Source organism: Rutidosis leptorrhynchoides, unplaced genomic scaffold, assembly GCF_046630445.1.
Source record: "Rutidosis leptorrhynchoides isolate AG116_Rl617_1_P2 unplaced genomic scaffold, CSIRO_AGI_Rlap_v1 contig97, whole genome shotgun sequence".
Lineage (NCBI taxonomy): Eukaryota > Viridiplantae > Streptophyta > Magnoliopsida > Asterales > Asteraceae > Rutidosis > Rutidosis leptorrhynchoides.
Window position 1 is genome coordinate 29,388 of NW_027266890.1, and position 12,444 is coordinate 41,831.

Below are 12,444 nucleotides of genomic sequence, written 5' to 3' on the forward strand. Positions count from 1 at the left end.
GCGGCACCGATTCGGGGGTCCGTCCTGAGAAATATGCAGCACGCCATTGGGGATCCCCGTAACGAAGAGGGGCGCAACACGTGGACTTCCGAGGACGTCCCCAATCCTAGTAATACCCTCGCCCAAGCACGCCTAACTGCGGAGTTCTAGTGGTATTCGGTCTATTAGTGCGAGTATGATGGCACACTATCGTTTATGCGCGATTGTGCTAGACGACCAAGCCATGCCTCTCTCGCCGCGCTCCACGCCCCCTTCGACCCTCACATGTTTCGAGACAGCCACCTCGGCCAAGCTACGCCGTGGGGAGGTGGCGAATTGGGTGCAAAGAAACGAAAGAAGTGGCACGGATTCCGAGCACATAGTGAATGAAACTTCGAACTACATTATTATGAGGCATCGAAATTGTGGTGGGGCAAAGAGCGGCACCGATTCAGGTGTCCGTCCTAGTAGTCGTGCGAGAAATATGCAGCACGCCATTGGGGATCCCCGTAACGAAGAGGGGCGCAACACGTGGACTTCCGAGGACGTCCCCAATCCTAGTACTACGCTCGCCCAAGCACGCCTAACTGCGCAGTTCTAGTGGTATTCGGTCTATTAGTGCGAGTATGATCGCACACTATCGTTTATGCGCGTTTGTGCTACACGACCAAGCCACGCCTCTCTCGCCGCGCTCCACGACCCCTTCGCCCCTCACATGTTTCGAGATAGCCACCTCGGCCAAGCTACGCCGTGGGGAGGTGGCGAATTGGGTGCGAAGAAACGAAAGAAGTGGCACGGATTCCGAGCACATAGTCAAGGAAGCTTCGAACTACATTGTTATGAGGCATCGAAACTGTGGTGGGGCAAAGAGCGGCACCGATTCGGGGGTCCGTCCTGAGAAATATGCAGCACGCCATTGGGGATCCCCGTAACGAAGAGGGGCGCAACACGTGGACTTCCGAGGACGTCCCCAATCCTTGTAATACCCTCGCCCAAGCACGCCTAACTGCGGAGTTCTAGTGGTATTCGGCCTATTAGTGCGAGTATGATCGCACACTATCGTTTATGCGCGTTTGTGCTACACGACCAAGCCATGCCTCTCTCGCCGCGCTCCACGACCCCTTCGCCCCTCACATGTTTCGAGAGAGCCACCTCGGCCAAGCTACGCCGTGGGGAGGTGGCGAATTGGGTGCGAAGAAACGAAAGAAGTGGCACGGATTCCGAGCACATAGTCAAGGAAGCTTCGAACTACATTGTTATGAGGCATCGAAACTGTGGTGGGGCAAAGAGCGGCACCGATTCGGGGGTCGGTCCTGAGAAATATGCAGCACGCCATTGGGGATCCCCGTAACGAAGAGGGGCGCAACACGTGGACTTCCGAGGACGTCCCCAATCCTAGTACTACGCTCGCCCAAGCACGCCTAACTGCGCAGTTCTAGTGGTATTCGGTCTATTAGTGCGAGTATGATCGCACACTATCGTTTATGCGCGTTTGTGCTACACGACCAAGCCATGCCTCTCTCGCCGCGCTCCACGACCCCTTCGCCCCTCACATGTTTCGAGATAGCCACCTCGGCCAAGCTACGCCATGGGGAGGTGGCGAATTGGGTGCGAAGAAACGAAAGAAGTGGCACGGATTCCGAGCACATAGTCAAGGAAGCTTCGAACTACATTGTTATGAGGCATCGAAACTGTGGTGGGGCAAAGAGAGGCACCGATTCGGGGGTCGGTCCTGAGAAATATGCAGCACGCCATTGGGGATCCCCGTAACGAAGAGGGGCGCAACACGTGGACTTCCGAGGACGTCCCCAATCCTAGTAATACCCTCGCCCAAGCACGCCTAACTGCGGAGTTCTAGTGGTATTCGGTCTATTAGTGCGAGTATGATCGCACACTATCGTTTATGCGCGTTTGTGCTAGACAACCAAGCCATGCCTCTCTCGCCGCGCTCCACGCCCCCTTCGACCCTCACATGTTTCGAGATAGCCACCTCGGCCAAGCTACGCCGTGGGGAGGTGGCGAATTGGGTGCGAAGAAACGAAAGAAGTGGCACGGATTCCGAGCACATAGTCAAGGAAGCTTCGAACTACATTGTTATGAGGCATCGAAACTGTGGTGGGGCAAAGAGCGGCACCGATTCGGGGGTCGGTCCTGAGAAATATGCAGCACGCCATTGGGGATCCCCTTAACGAAGAGGGGCGCAACACGTGGACTTCCGAGGACGTCCCCAATCCTAGTAATACTCTCGCCCAAGCACGCCTAACTGCGCAGTTCTAGTGGTATTCGGTCTATTAGTGCGAGTATGATCGCACACTATCGTTTATGCGCGTTTGTGCTACACGACCAAGCCATGCCTCTCTCGCCGCGCTCCACGACCCCTTCGCCCCTCACATGTTTCGAGATAGCAACCTCGGCCAAGCTACGCCGTGGGGAGGTGGCGAATTGGGTGCGAAGAAACGAAAGAAGTGGCACGGATTCCGAGCACATAGTCAAGGAAGCTTCGAACTACATTGTTATGAGGCATCGAAACTGTGGTGGGGCAAAGAGCGGCACCGATTCGGGGGTCCGTCCTGAGAAATATGCAGCACGCCATTGGGGATCCCCGTAACGAAGAGGGGCGCAACACGTGGACTTCCGAGGACGTCCCCAATCCTTGTAATACCCTCGCCCAAGCACGCCTAACTGCGGAGTTCTAGTGGTATTCGGCCTATTAGTGCGAGTATGATCGCACACTATCGTTTATGCGCGTTTGTGCTACACGACCAAGCCATGCCTCTCTCGCCGCGCTCCACGACCCCTTCGCCCCTCACATGTTTCGAGAGAGCCACCTCGGCCAAGCTACGCCGTGGGGAGGTGGCGAATTGGGTGCGAAGAAACGAAAGAAGTGGCACGGATTCCGAGCACATAGTCAAGGAAGCTTCGAACTACATTGTTATGAGGCATCGAAACTGTGGTGGGGCAAAGAGCGGCACCGATTCGGGGGTCGGTCCTGAGAAATATGCAGCACGCCATTGGGGATCCCCGTAACGAAGAGGGGCGCAACACGTGGACTTCCGAGGACGTCCCCAATCCTAGTACTACGCTCGCCCAAGCACGCCTAACTGCGCAGTTCTAGTGGTATTCGGTCTATTAGTGCGAGTATGATCGCACACTATCGTTTATGCGCGTTTGTGCTACACGACCAAGCCATGCCTCTCTCGCCGCGCTCCACGACCCCTTCGCCCCTCACATGTTTCGAGATAGCCACCTCGGCCAAGCTACGCCATGGGGAGGTGGCGAATTGGGTGCGAAGAAACGAAAGAAGTGGCACGGATTCCGAGCACATAGTCAAGGAAGCTTCGAACTACATTGTTATGAGGCATCGAAACTGTGGTGGGGCAAAGAGCGGCACCGATTCGGGGGTCGGTCCTGAGAAATATGCAGCACGCCATTGGGGATCCCCATAACGAAGAGGGGCGCAACACGCGGACTTCCGAGAACGTCCCCAATCCTAGTAATACCCTCGCCCAAGCACGCCTAACTGCGGAGTTCTAGTGGTATTCGGTCTATTAGTGCGAGTATGATCGCACACTATCGTTTATGCGCGTTTGTGCTAGACAACCAAGCCATGCCTCTCTCGCCGCGCTCCACGCCCCCTTCGACCCTCACATGTTTCGAGATAGCCACCTCGGCCAAGCTACGCCGTGGGGAGGTGGCGAATTGGGAGCGAAGAAACGAAAGAAGTGGCACGGATTCCGAGCACATAGTCAAGGAAGCTTCGAACTACATTGTTATGAGGCATCGAAACTGTGGTGGGGCAAAGAGCGGCACCGATTCGGGGGTCGGTCCTGAGAAATATGCAGCACGCCATTGGGGATCCCCTTAACGAAGAGGGGCGCAACACGTGGACTTCCGAGGACGTCCCCAATCCTAGTAATACTCTCGCCCAAGCACGCCTAACTGCGCAGTTCTAGTGGTATTCGGTCTATTAGTGCGAGTATGATCGCACACTATCGTTTATGCGCGATTGAGCTACACGACCAAGCCATGCCTCTCTCGCCGCGCTCCACGACCCCTTCGCCCCTCACATGTTTCGAGATAGCCACCTCGGCCAAGCTACGCCGTGGGGAGGTGGCGAATTGGGTGCGAAGAAACGAAAGAAGTGGCACGGATTCCGAGCACATAGTCAAGGAAGCTTCGAACTACATTGTTATGAGGCATCGAAACTGTGGTGGGGCAAAGAGAGGCACCGATTCGGGGGTCGGTCCTGAGAAATATGCAGCACGCCATTGGGGATCCCCGTAACGAAGAGGGGCGCAACACGTGGACTTCCGAGGACGTCCCCAATCCTAGTAATACCCTCGCCCAAGCACGCCTAACTGCGGAGTTCTAGTGGTATTCGGCCTATTAGTGCGAGTATGATCGCACACTATCGTTTATGCGCGTTTGTGCTACACGACCAAGCCATGCCTCTCTCGCCGCGCTCCACGACCCCTTCGCGCCTCACATGTTTCGAGAGATCCACCTCGGCCAAGCTACGCCGTCGGGAGGTGGCGAATTGGGTGCGAAGAAACGAAAGAAGTGGCACGGATTCCGAGCACATAGTGAATGAAACTTCGAACTACATTATTATGAGGCATCGAAATTGTGGTGGGGCAAAGAGCGGCACCGATTCAGGGGTCCGTCCTAGTAGTCGTGCGAGAAATATGCAGCACGCCATTGGGGATCCCGTAACGAAGAGGGGCGCAACACGTGGACTTCCGAGGACGTCCCCAATCCTAGTACTACCCTCGCCCAAGCACGCCTAACTGCGGAGATCTAGAGGTATTCGGTCTATTAGTGGGAGTATGATCGCTCACTATCGTTTATGCGCGATTGTGCTAAACGACCAAGCCATGGCTCTCTCCCCGCGCTCCACGACTCCTTCGCCCCTCACATGTTTCGAGATAGCCACCTCGGCCAAGCTACGCCGTGGGGAGGTGGCGAATTGGGTGCGAAGAAACGAAAGAAGTGGCACGGATTCCGAGCACGTAGTCAAGGAAGCTTCGAACTACATTGTTATGAGGCATCGAAACTGTGGTGGGGCAAAGAGCGGCACCGATTCGGGGGTCGGTCCTGAGAAATATGCAGCACGCCATTGGGGATCCCCGTAACGAAGAGGGGCGCAACACGTGGACTTCCGAGGACGTCCCCAATCCTAGTAATACCCTCGCCCAAGCACGCCTAACTGCGGAGTTCTAGAGGTATTCGGTTTATTAGTGCGAGTATGATCGCACACTATCGTTTATGCGCGATTGTGCTACACGACCAAGCCATGCCTCTCTCGCCGCGCTCCACGCCCCCTTCGACCCTCACATGTTTCGAGATAGCCACCTCGGCCAAGCTACGCCGTGGGGAGGTGGCGAATTGGGTGCGAAGAAATGAAAGAAGTGGCACGGATTCCGAGCACATAGTCAAGGAAGCTTCGAACTACATTGTTATGAGGCATCGAAACTGTGGTGGGGCAAAGAGCGGCACCGATTCGGGGGTCGGTCCTGAGAAATATGCAGCACGCCATTGGGGATCCCCGTAACGAAGAGGGGCGCAACACGTGGACTTTCGAGGACGTCCACGTGTCCTAGTAATACCCTCGCCCAAGCACGCCTAACTGCGGAGTTCTAGAGGTATTCGGTCTATTAGTGCGAGTATGATCGCTCACTATCGTTTATGCGCGATTGTGCTACACGACTAAGCCATGCCTCTCTCCGCGCTCCACGACTCCTTCGCCCCTCACATGTTTCGAGATAGCCACCTCGGCCAAGCTACGCCGTGGGGAGGTGGCGAATTGGGTGCGAAGAAACGAAAGAAGTGGCACGGATTCCGAGCACGTAGTCAAGGAAGCTTCGAACTACATTGTTATGAGGCATCGAAACTGTGGTGGGGCAAAGAGCGGCACCGATTCGGGGGTCGGTCCTGAGAAATATGCAGCACGCCATTCGGGATCCCCGTAACGAAGAGGGGCGCAACACGTGGACTTCCGAGGACGTCCCCAATCCTTGTAATACCCTCGCCCAAGCACGCCTAACTGCGGAGTTCTAGTGGTATTCGGTCTATTAGTGCGAGTATGATCGCACACTATCGTTTATGCGCGTTTGTGCTACACGACCAAGCCATGCCTCTCTCGCCGCGCTCCACGACCCCTTCGCCCCTCACATGTTTCGAGATAGCCACCTCGGCCAAGCTACGCCGTGGGGAGGTGGCGAATTGGGTGCGAAGAAACGAAAGAAGTGGCACGGATTCCGAGCACATAGTCAAGGAAGCTTCGAACTACATTGTTATGAGGCATCGAAACTGTGGTGGGGCAAAGAGCGGCACCGATTCGGGGGTCGGTCCTGAGAAATATGCAGCACGCCATTGGGGATCCCCGTAACGAAGAGGGGCGCAACACGTGGACTTCCGAGGACGTCCCCAATCCTAGTAATACCCTCGCCCAAGCACGCCTAACTGCGGAGTTCTAGAGGTATTCGGTCTATTAGTGCGAGTATGATCGCACACTATCGTTTATGCGCGATTGTGCTACACGACCAAGCCATGCCTCTCTCGCCGCGCTCCACGACTCCTTCGCCCCTCACATGTTTCGAGATAGCCACCTCGGCCAAGCTACGCCGTGGGGAGGTGGCGAATTGGGTGCGAAGAAACGAAAGAAGTGGCACGGATTCCGAGCACATAGTCAAGGAAGCTTCGAACTACATTGTTATGAGGCATCGAAACTGTGGTGGGGCAAAGAGCGGCACCGATTCGGGGGTCCGTCCTGAGAAATATGCAGCACGCCATTGGGGATCCCCGTAACGAAGAGGGGCGCAACACGTGGACTTCCGAGGACGTCCCCAATCCTAGTAATACCCTCGCCCAAGCACGCCTAACTGCGGAGTTCTAGAGGTATTCGGTCTATTAGTGCGAGTATGATCGCACACTATCGTTTATGCGCGATTGTGCTACACGACCAAGCCATGCCTCTCTCGCCGCGCTCCACGACTCCTTCGCCCCTCACATGTTTCGAGATAGCCACCTCGGCCAAGCTACGCCGTGGGGAGGTGGCGAATTGGGTGCGAAGAAACGAAAGAAGTGGCACGGATTCCGAGCACATAGTCAAGGAAGCTTCGAACTACATTGTTATGAGGCATCGAAACTGTGGTGGGGCAAAGAGCGGCACCGATTCGGGGGTCGGTCCTGAGAAATATGCAGCACGCCATTGGGGATCCCCGTAACGAAGAGGGGCGCAACACGTGGACTTCCGAGGACGTCCACGTGTCCTAGTAATACCCTCGCCCAAGCACGCCTAACTGCGGAGTTCTAGAGGTATTCGGTCTATTAGTGCGAGTATGATCGCCCACTATCGTTTTATGCGCGATTGTGCTACACGACCAAGCCATGCCTCTCTCGCCGCGCTCCACGACTCCTTCGCCCCTCACATGTTTCGAGATAGCCACCTCGGCCAAGCTACGCCGTGGGGAGGTGGCGAATTGGGTGCGAAGAAACGAAAGGAGTGGCACGGAATCCGAGCACATAGTCAAGGAAGCTTGGAACTACATTGTTATGAGGCATCGAAACTGTGGTGGGGAAAAGAGCGGCACCGATTCGGGGGTCGGTCCTGAGAAATAAGCAGCACGCCATTGGGGATCCCCGTAACGAAGAGGGGCGCAACACGTGGACTTCCGAGGACGTCCCCAATCGTAGTAATACCCTCGCCCAAGCACGCCTAACTGCGGAGTTCTAGTGGTATTCGGTCTTTTAGTGCGAGTATGATCGCACACTATCGTTTATGCGCGATTGAGCTACACAACCAAGCCATGCCTCTCTTGCCGCGCTCCACGCCCCCTTCGACAATCACATGTTTCGAGATAGCCACCTCAGCCAAGCTACGCCGTGCGGAGGTGGCGAATTGGGTGCGAAGAAACGAAAGAAGTGGCACGGATTCCGAGCACATAGTGAATGAAACTTCGAACTACATTGTTATGAGGCATCGAAACTGTGGTGGGGCAAAGAGCGGCACCGATTCAGGGGTCCGTCCTAGTAGTCGTGCGAGAAATATGCAGCACGCCATTGGGGATCCCTGTAACGAAGAGGGGCGCAACACGTGGTCTTCCGAGGACGTCCTCAATCCTAGTACTACCCTCGCCCAAGCTTGCCTAACTGCGGAGATCTAGAGGTATTCGGTCTATTAGTGCGAGTATGATCGCCCACTTTCTTTATGCGCGATTGTGCTACACGACCAAGCCATGCCTCTCTCGCCGCGCTCCACGACTCCTTCGCCCCTCACATGTTTCGAGATAGCCACCTCGGCCAAGCTACGCCGTGGGGAGGTGGCGAATTGGGTGCGAAGAAACGAAAGAAGTGGCACGTAGTCAAGGAAGCTTCGAACTACATTGTTATGAGGCATCGAAACTGTGGTGGGGCAAAGAGCGGCACCGATTCGGGGGTCGGTCCTGAGAAATATGCAGCACGCCATTGGGGATCCCCGTAACGAAGAGGGGCGCAACACGTGGACTTCCGAGGACGTCCACGTGTCCTAGTAATACCCTCGCCCAAGCACGCCTAACTGCGGAGTTCTAGAGGTATTCGGTCTATTAGTGCGAGTATGATCGCACACTATCGTTTATGCGCGATTGTGCTAGACGACCAAGCCATGCCTCTCTCGCCGCGCTCCACGACTCCTTCGCCCCTCACATGTTTCGAGATAGCCACCTCGGCCAAGCTACGCCGTGGGGAGGTGGCGAATTGGGTGCAAAGAAACGAAAGAAGTGGCACGGATTCCGAGCACATAGTCAAGGAAGCTTCGAACTACATTGTTATGAGGCATCGAAACTGTGGTGGGGCAAAGAGCGGCACCGATTCGGGGGTCGGTCCTGAGAAATATGCAGCACGCCATTGGGGATCCCCGTAACGAAGAGGGGCGCAACACGTGGACTTCCGAGGACGTCCACGTGTCCTAGTAATACCCTCGCCCAAGCACGCCTAACTGCGGAGTTCTAGAGGTATTCGGTCTATTAGTGCGAGTATGATCGCCCACTATCGTTTTTTGCGCGATTGTGCTACACGACCAAGCCATGCCTCTCTCGCCGCGCTCCACGACTCCTTCGCCCCTCACATGTTTCGAGATAGCCACCTCGGCCAAGCTACGCCGTGGGGAGGTGGCGAATTGGGTGCGAAGAAACGAAAGGAGTGGCACGGAATCCGAGCACATAGTCAAGGAAGCTTGGAACTACATTGTTATGAGGCATCGAAACTGTGGTGGGGAAAAGAGCGGCACCGATTCGGGGGTCGGTCCTGAGAAATAAGCAGCACGCCATTGGGGATCCCCGTAACGAAGAGGGGCGCAACACGTGGACTTCCGAGGACGTCCCCAATCCTAGTAATACCCTCGCCCAAGCACGCCTAACTGCGGAGTTCTAGTGGTATTCGGTCTTTTAGTGCGAGTATGATCGCACACTATCGTTTATGCGCGATTGAGCTACACAACCAAGCCATGCCTCTCTTGCCGCGCTCCACGCCCCCTGCGACAATCACATGTTTCGAGATAGCCACCTCGGCCAAGCTACGCCGTGGGGAGGTGGCGAATTGGGTGCGAAGAAACGAAAGAAGTGGCACGGATTCCGAGCACATAGTCAAGGAAGCTTCGAACTACATTGTTATGAGGCATCGAAACTGTGGTGGGGCAAAGAGCGGCACCGATTCGGGGGTCGGTCCTGAGAAATATGCAGCACGCCATTGGGGATCCCCGTAACGAAGAGGGGCGCAACACGTGGACTTCCGAGGACGTCCCCAATCCTAGTAATACCCTCGCCCAAGCACGCCTAACTGCGGAGTTCTAGAGGTATTCGGTCTATTAGTGCGAGTATGATCGCACACTATCGTTTATGCGCGATTGTGCTACACGACCAAGCCATGCCTCTCTCGCCGCGCTCCACGACTCCTTCGCCCCTCACATGTATCGAGATAGCCACCTCGGCCAAGCTACGCCGTGGGGAGGTGGCGAATTGGGTGCGAAGAAACGAAAGAAGTGGCACGGATTTCGAGCACATAGTCAAGGATGCTTCGAACTACATTGCTATGAGGCATCGAAAACTGTGGTGGGGCAAAGAGCGGCACCGATTCGGGGGTCGGTCCTGAGAAATATGCAGCACGCCATTGGGGATCCCCGTAACGAAGAGGGGCGCAACACGTGGACTTCCGAGGACGTCCACGTGTCCTAGTAATACCCTCGCCCAAGCACGCCTAACTGCGGAGTTCTAGAGGTATTCGGTCTATTAGTGCGAGTATGATCGCCCACTATCGTTTATGCGCGATTGTGCTACACGACCAAGCCATGCCTCTCTCGCCGCGCTCCACGACTCCTTCGCCCCTCACATGTTTCGAGATAGCCACCTCGGCCAAGCTACGCCGTGGGGAGGTGGCGAATTGGGTGCGAAGAAACGAAATGAGTGGCACGGAATCCGAGCACATAGTCAACGAAGCTTGGAACTACATTGTTATGAGGCATCGAAACTGTGGTGGGGCAAAGAGCGGCACCGATTCGGGGGTCGGTCCTGAGAAATATGCAGCACGCCATTGGGGATCCCCGTAACGAAGAGGGGCGCAACACGTGGACTTCCGAGGACGTCCCCAATCCTAGTAATACCCTCGCCCAAGCCACGCCTAACTGCGGAGTTCTAGTGGTATTCGGTCTATTAGTGCGAGTATGATCGCACACTATCGTTTATGCGCGTTTGTGCTACACGACCAAGCCATGCCTCTCTCGCCGCGCTCCACGACTCCTTCGCCCCTCACATGTTTCGAGATAGCCACCTCGGCCAAGCTACGCCGTGGGGAGGTGGCGAATTGGGTGCGAAGAAACGAAAGAAGTGGCACGGATTCCGAGCACGTAGTCAAGGAAGCTTCGAACTACATTGTTATGAGGCATCGAAACTGTGGTGGGGCAAAGAGCGGCACCGATTCGGGGGTCGGTCCTGAGAAATATGCAGCACGCCATTGGGGATCCCCGTAACGAAGAGGGGCGCAACACGTGGACTTCCGAGGACGTCCCCAATCCTTGTAATACCCTCGCCCAAGCACGCCTAACTGCGGAGTTCTAGTGGTATTCGGTCTATTAGTGCGAGTATGATCGCACACTATCGTTTATGCGCGTTTGTGCTACACGACCAAGCCATGCCTCTCTCGCCGCGCTCCACGACCCCTTCGCCCCTCACATGTTTCGAGATAGCCACCTCGGCCAAGCTACGCCGTGGGGAGGTGGCGAATTGGGTGCGAAGAAACGAAAGAAGTGGCACGGATTCCGAGCACATAGTCAAGGAAGCTTCGAACTACATTGTTATGAGGCATCGAAACTGTGGTGGGGCAAAGAGCGGCACCGATTCGGGGGTCCGTCCTGAGAAATATGCAGCACGCCATTGGGGATCCCCGTAACGAAGAGGGGCGCAACACGTGGACTTCCGAGGACGTCCCCAATCCTAGTAATACCCTCGCCCAAGCACGCCTAACTGCGGAGTTCTAGTGGTATTCGGTCTATTAGTGCGAGTATGATTGCACACTATCGTTTATGCGCGATTGTGCTAGACGACCAAGCCATGCCTCTCTCGCCGCGCTCCACGCCCCCTTCGACCCTCACATGTTTCGAGACAGCCACCTCGGCCAAGCTACGCCGTGGGGAGGTGGCGAATTGGGTGCGAAGAAACGAAAGAAGTGGCACGGATTCCGAGCACATAGTGAATGAAACTTCGAACTACATTATTATGAGGCATCGAAATTGTGGTGGGGCAAAGAGCGGCACCGATTCAGGTGTCCGTCCTAGTAGTCGTGCGAGAAATATGCAGCACGCCATTGGGGATCCCCGTAACGAAGAGGGGCGCAACACGTGGACTTCCGAGGACGTCCCCAATCCTAGTACTACGCTCGCCCAAGCACGCCTAACTGCGGAGATCTAGAGGTATTCGGTCTATTAGTGCGAGTATGATCGCTCACTATCGTTTATGCGCGATTGTGCTACACGACCAAGCCATGCCTCTCTCGCCGCGCTCCACGCCCCCTTCGACCCTCACATGTTTCGAGACAGCCACCTCGGCCAAGCTACGCCGTGGGGAGATGGCGAATTGGGTGCGAACAAACGAAAGAAGTGGCACGGATTCCGAGCACATAGTCAAGGAAGCTTCGAACTACATTGTTATGAGGCATCGAAACTGTGGTGGGGCAAATAGCGGCACTGATTCAGGGGTCCATCCTAGTAGTCGTGCGAGAAATATGCAGCACGCCATTGGGGATCCCCGTAACGAAGAGGGGCGCAACACGTGGACTTCCGAGGACGTCCCCAATCCTAGTACTACGCTCGCCCAAGCACGCCTAACTGCGGAGATCTAGAGGTATTCGGTCTATTAGTGCGAGTATGATCGCTCACTATCGTTTATGCGCGATTGTGCTACACGACTAAGCCATGCCTCTCTCCGCGCTCCACGA

General features: G+C 55.7%; 17 pseudogenes; all 17 read right to left on the reverse strand.

The window, feature by feature from the left end:
* Window positions 1-498: 498 nt before the first annotated feature.
* Window positions 499-617, reverse strand: LOC139885377 (5S ribosomal RNA; annotated as a pseudogene).
* Window positions 618-1,336: 719 nt separating this feature from the next.
* Window positions 1,337-1,455, reverse strand: LOC139885379 (5S ribosomal RNA; annotated as a pseudogene).
* A 300-nt stretch (window positions 1,456-1,755) lies between these two features.
* Window positions 1,756-1,874, reverse strand: LOC139885362 (5S ribosomal RNA; annotated as a pseudogene).
* Window positions 1,875-2,174: 300 nt separating this feature from the next.
* On the reverse strand, window positions 2,175-2,293 carry LOC139885422 (5S ribosomal RNA; annotated as a pseudogene).
* Window positions 2,294-3,012: 719 nt separating this feature from the next.
* Window positions 3,013-3,131, reverse strand: LOC139885380 (5S ribosomal RNA; annotated as a pseudogene).
* Window positions 3,132-3,431: 300 nt separating this feature from the next.
* LOC139885414 (5S ribosomal RNA) lies at window positions 3,432-3,550 on the reverse strand (annotated as a pseudogene).
* A 300-nt stretch (window positions 3,551-3,850) lies between these two features.
* On the reverse strand, window positions 3,851-3,969 carry LOC139885424 (5S ribosomal RNA; annotated as a pseudogene).
* A 300-nt stretch (window positions 3,970-4,269) lies between these two features.
* On the reverse strand, window positions 4,270-4,388 carry LOC139885404 (5S ribosomal RNA; annotated as a pseudogene).
* A 729-nt stretch (window positions 4,389-5,117) lies between these two features.
* Window positions 5,118-5,236, reverse strand: LOC139885402 (5S ribosomal RNA; annotated as a pseudogene).
* A 718-nt stretch (window positions 5,237-5,954) lies between these two features.
* On the reverse strand, window positions 5,955-6,073 carry LOC139885454 (5S ribosomal RNA; annotated as a pseudogene).
* Window positions 6,074-6,373: 300 nt separating this feature from the next.
* On the reverse strand, window positions 6,374-6,492 carry LOC139885427 (5S ribosomal RNA; annotated as a pseudogene).
* A 300-nt stretch (window positions 6,493-6,792) lies between these two features.
* On the reverse strand, window positions 6,793-6,911 carry LOC139885428 (5S ribosomal RNA; annotated as a pseudogene).
* Window positions 6,912-7,632: 721 nt separating this feature from the next.
* Window positions 7,633-7,751, reverse strand: LOC139885364 (5S ribosomal RNA; annotated as a pseudogene).
* A 1,557-nt stretch (window positions 7,752-9,308) lies between these two features.
* On the reverse strand, window positions 9,309-9,427 carry LOC139885498 (5S ribosomal RNA; annotated as a pseudogene).
* A 300-nt stretch (window positions 9,428-9,727) lies between these two features.
* LOC139885429 (5S ribosomal RNA) lies at window positions 9,728-9,846 on the reverse strand (annotated as a pseudogene).
* Window positions 9,847-10,987: 1,141 nt separating this feature from the next.
* LOC139885455 (5S ribosomal RNA) lies at window positions 10,988-11,106 on the reverse strand (annotated as a pseudogene).
* Window positions 11,107-11,406: 300 nt separating this feature from the next.
* On the reverse strand, window positions 11,407-11,525 carry LOC139885365 (5S ribosomal RNA; annotated as a pseudogene).
* Window positions 11,526-12,444: the final 919 nt, after the last annotated feature.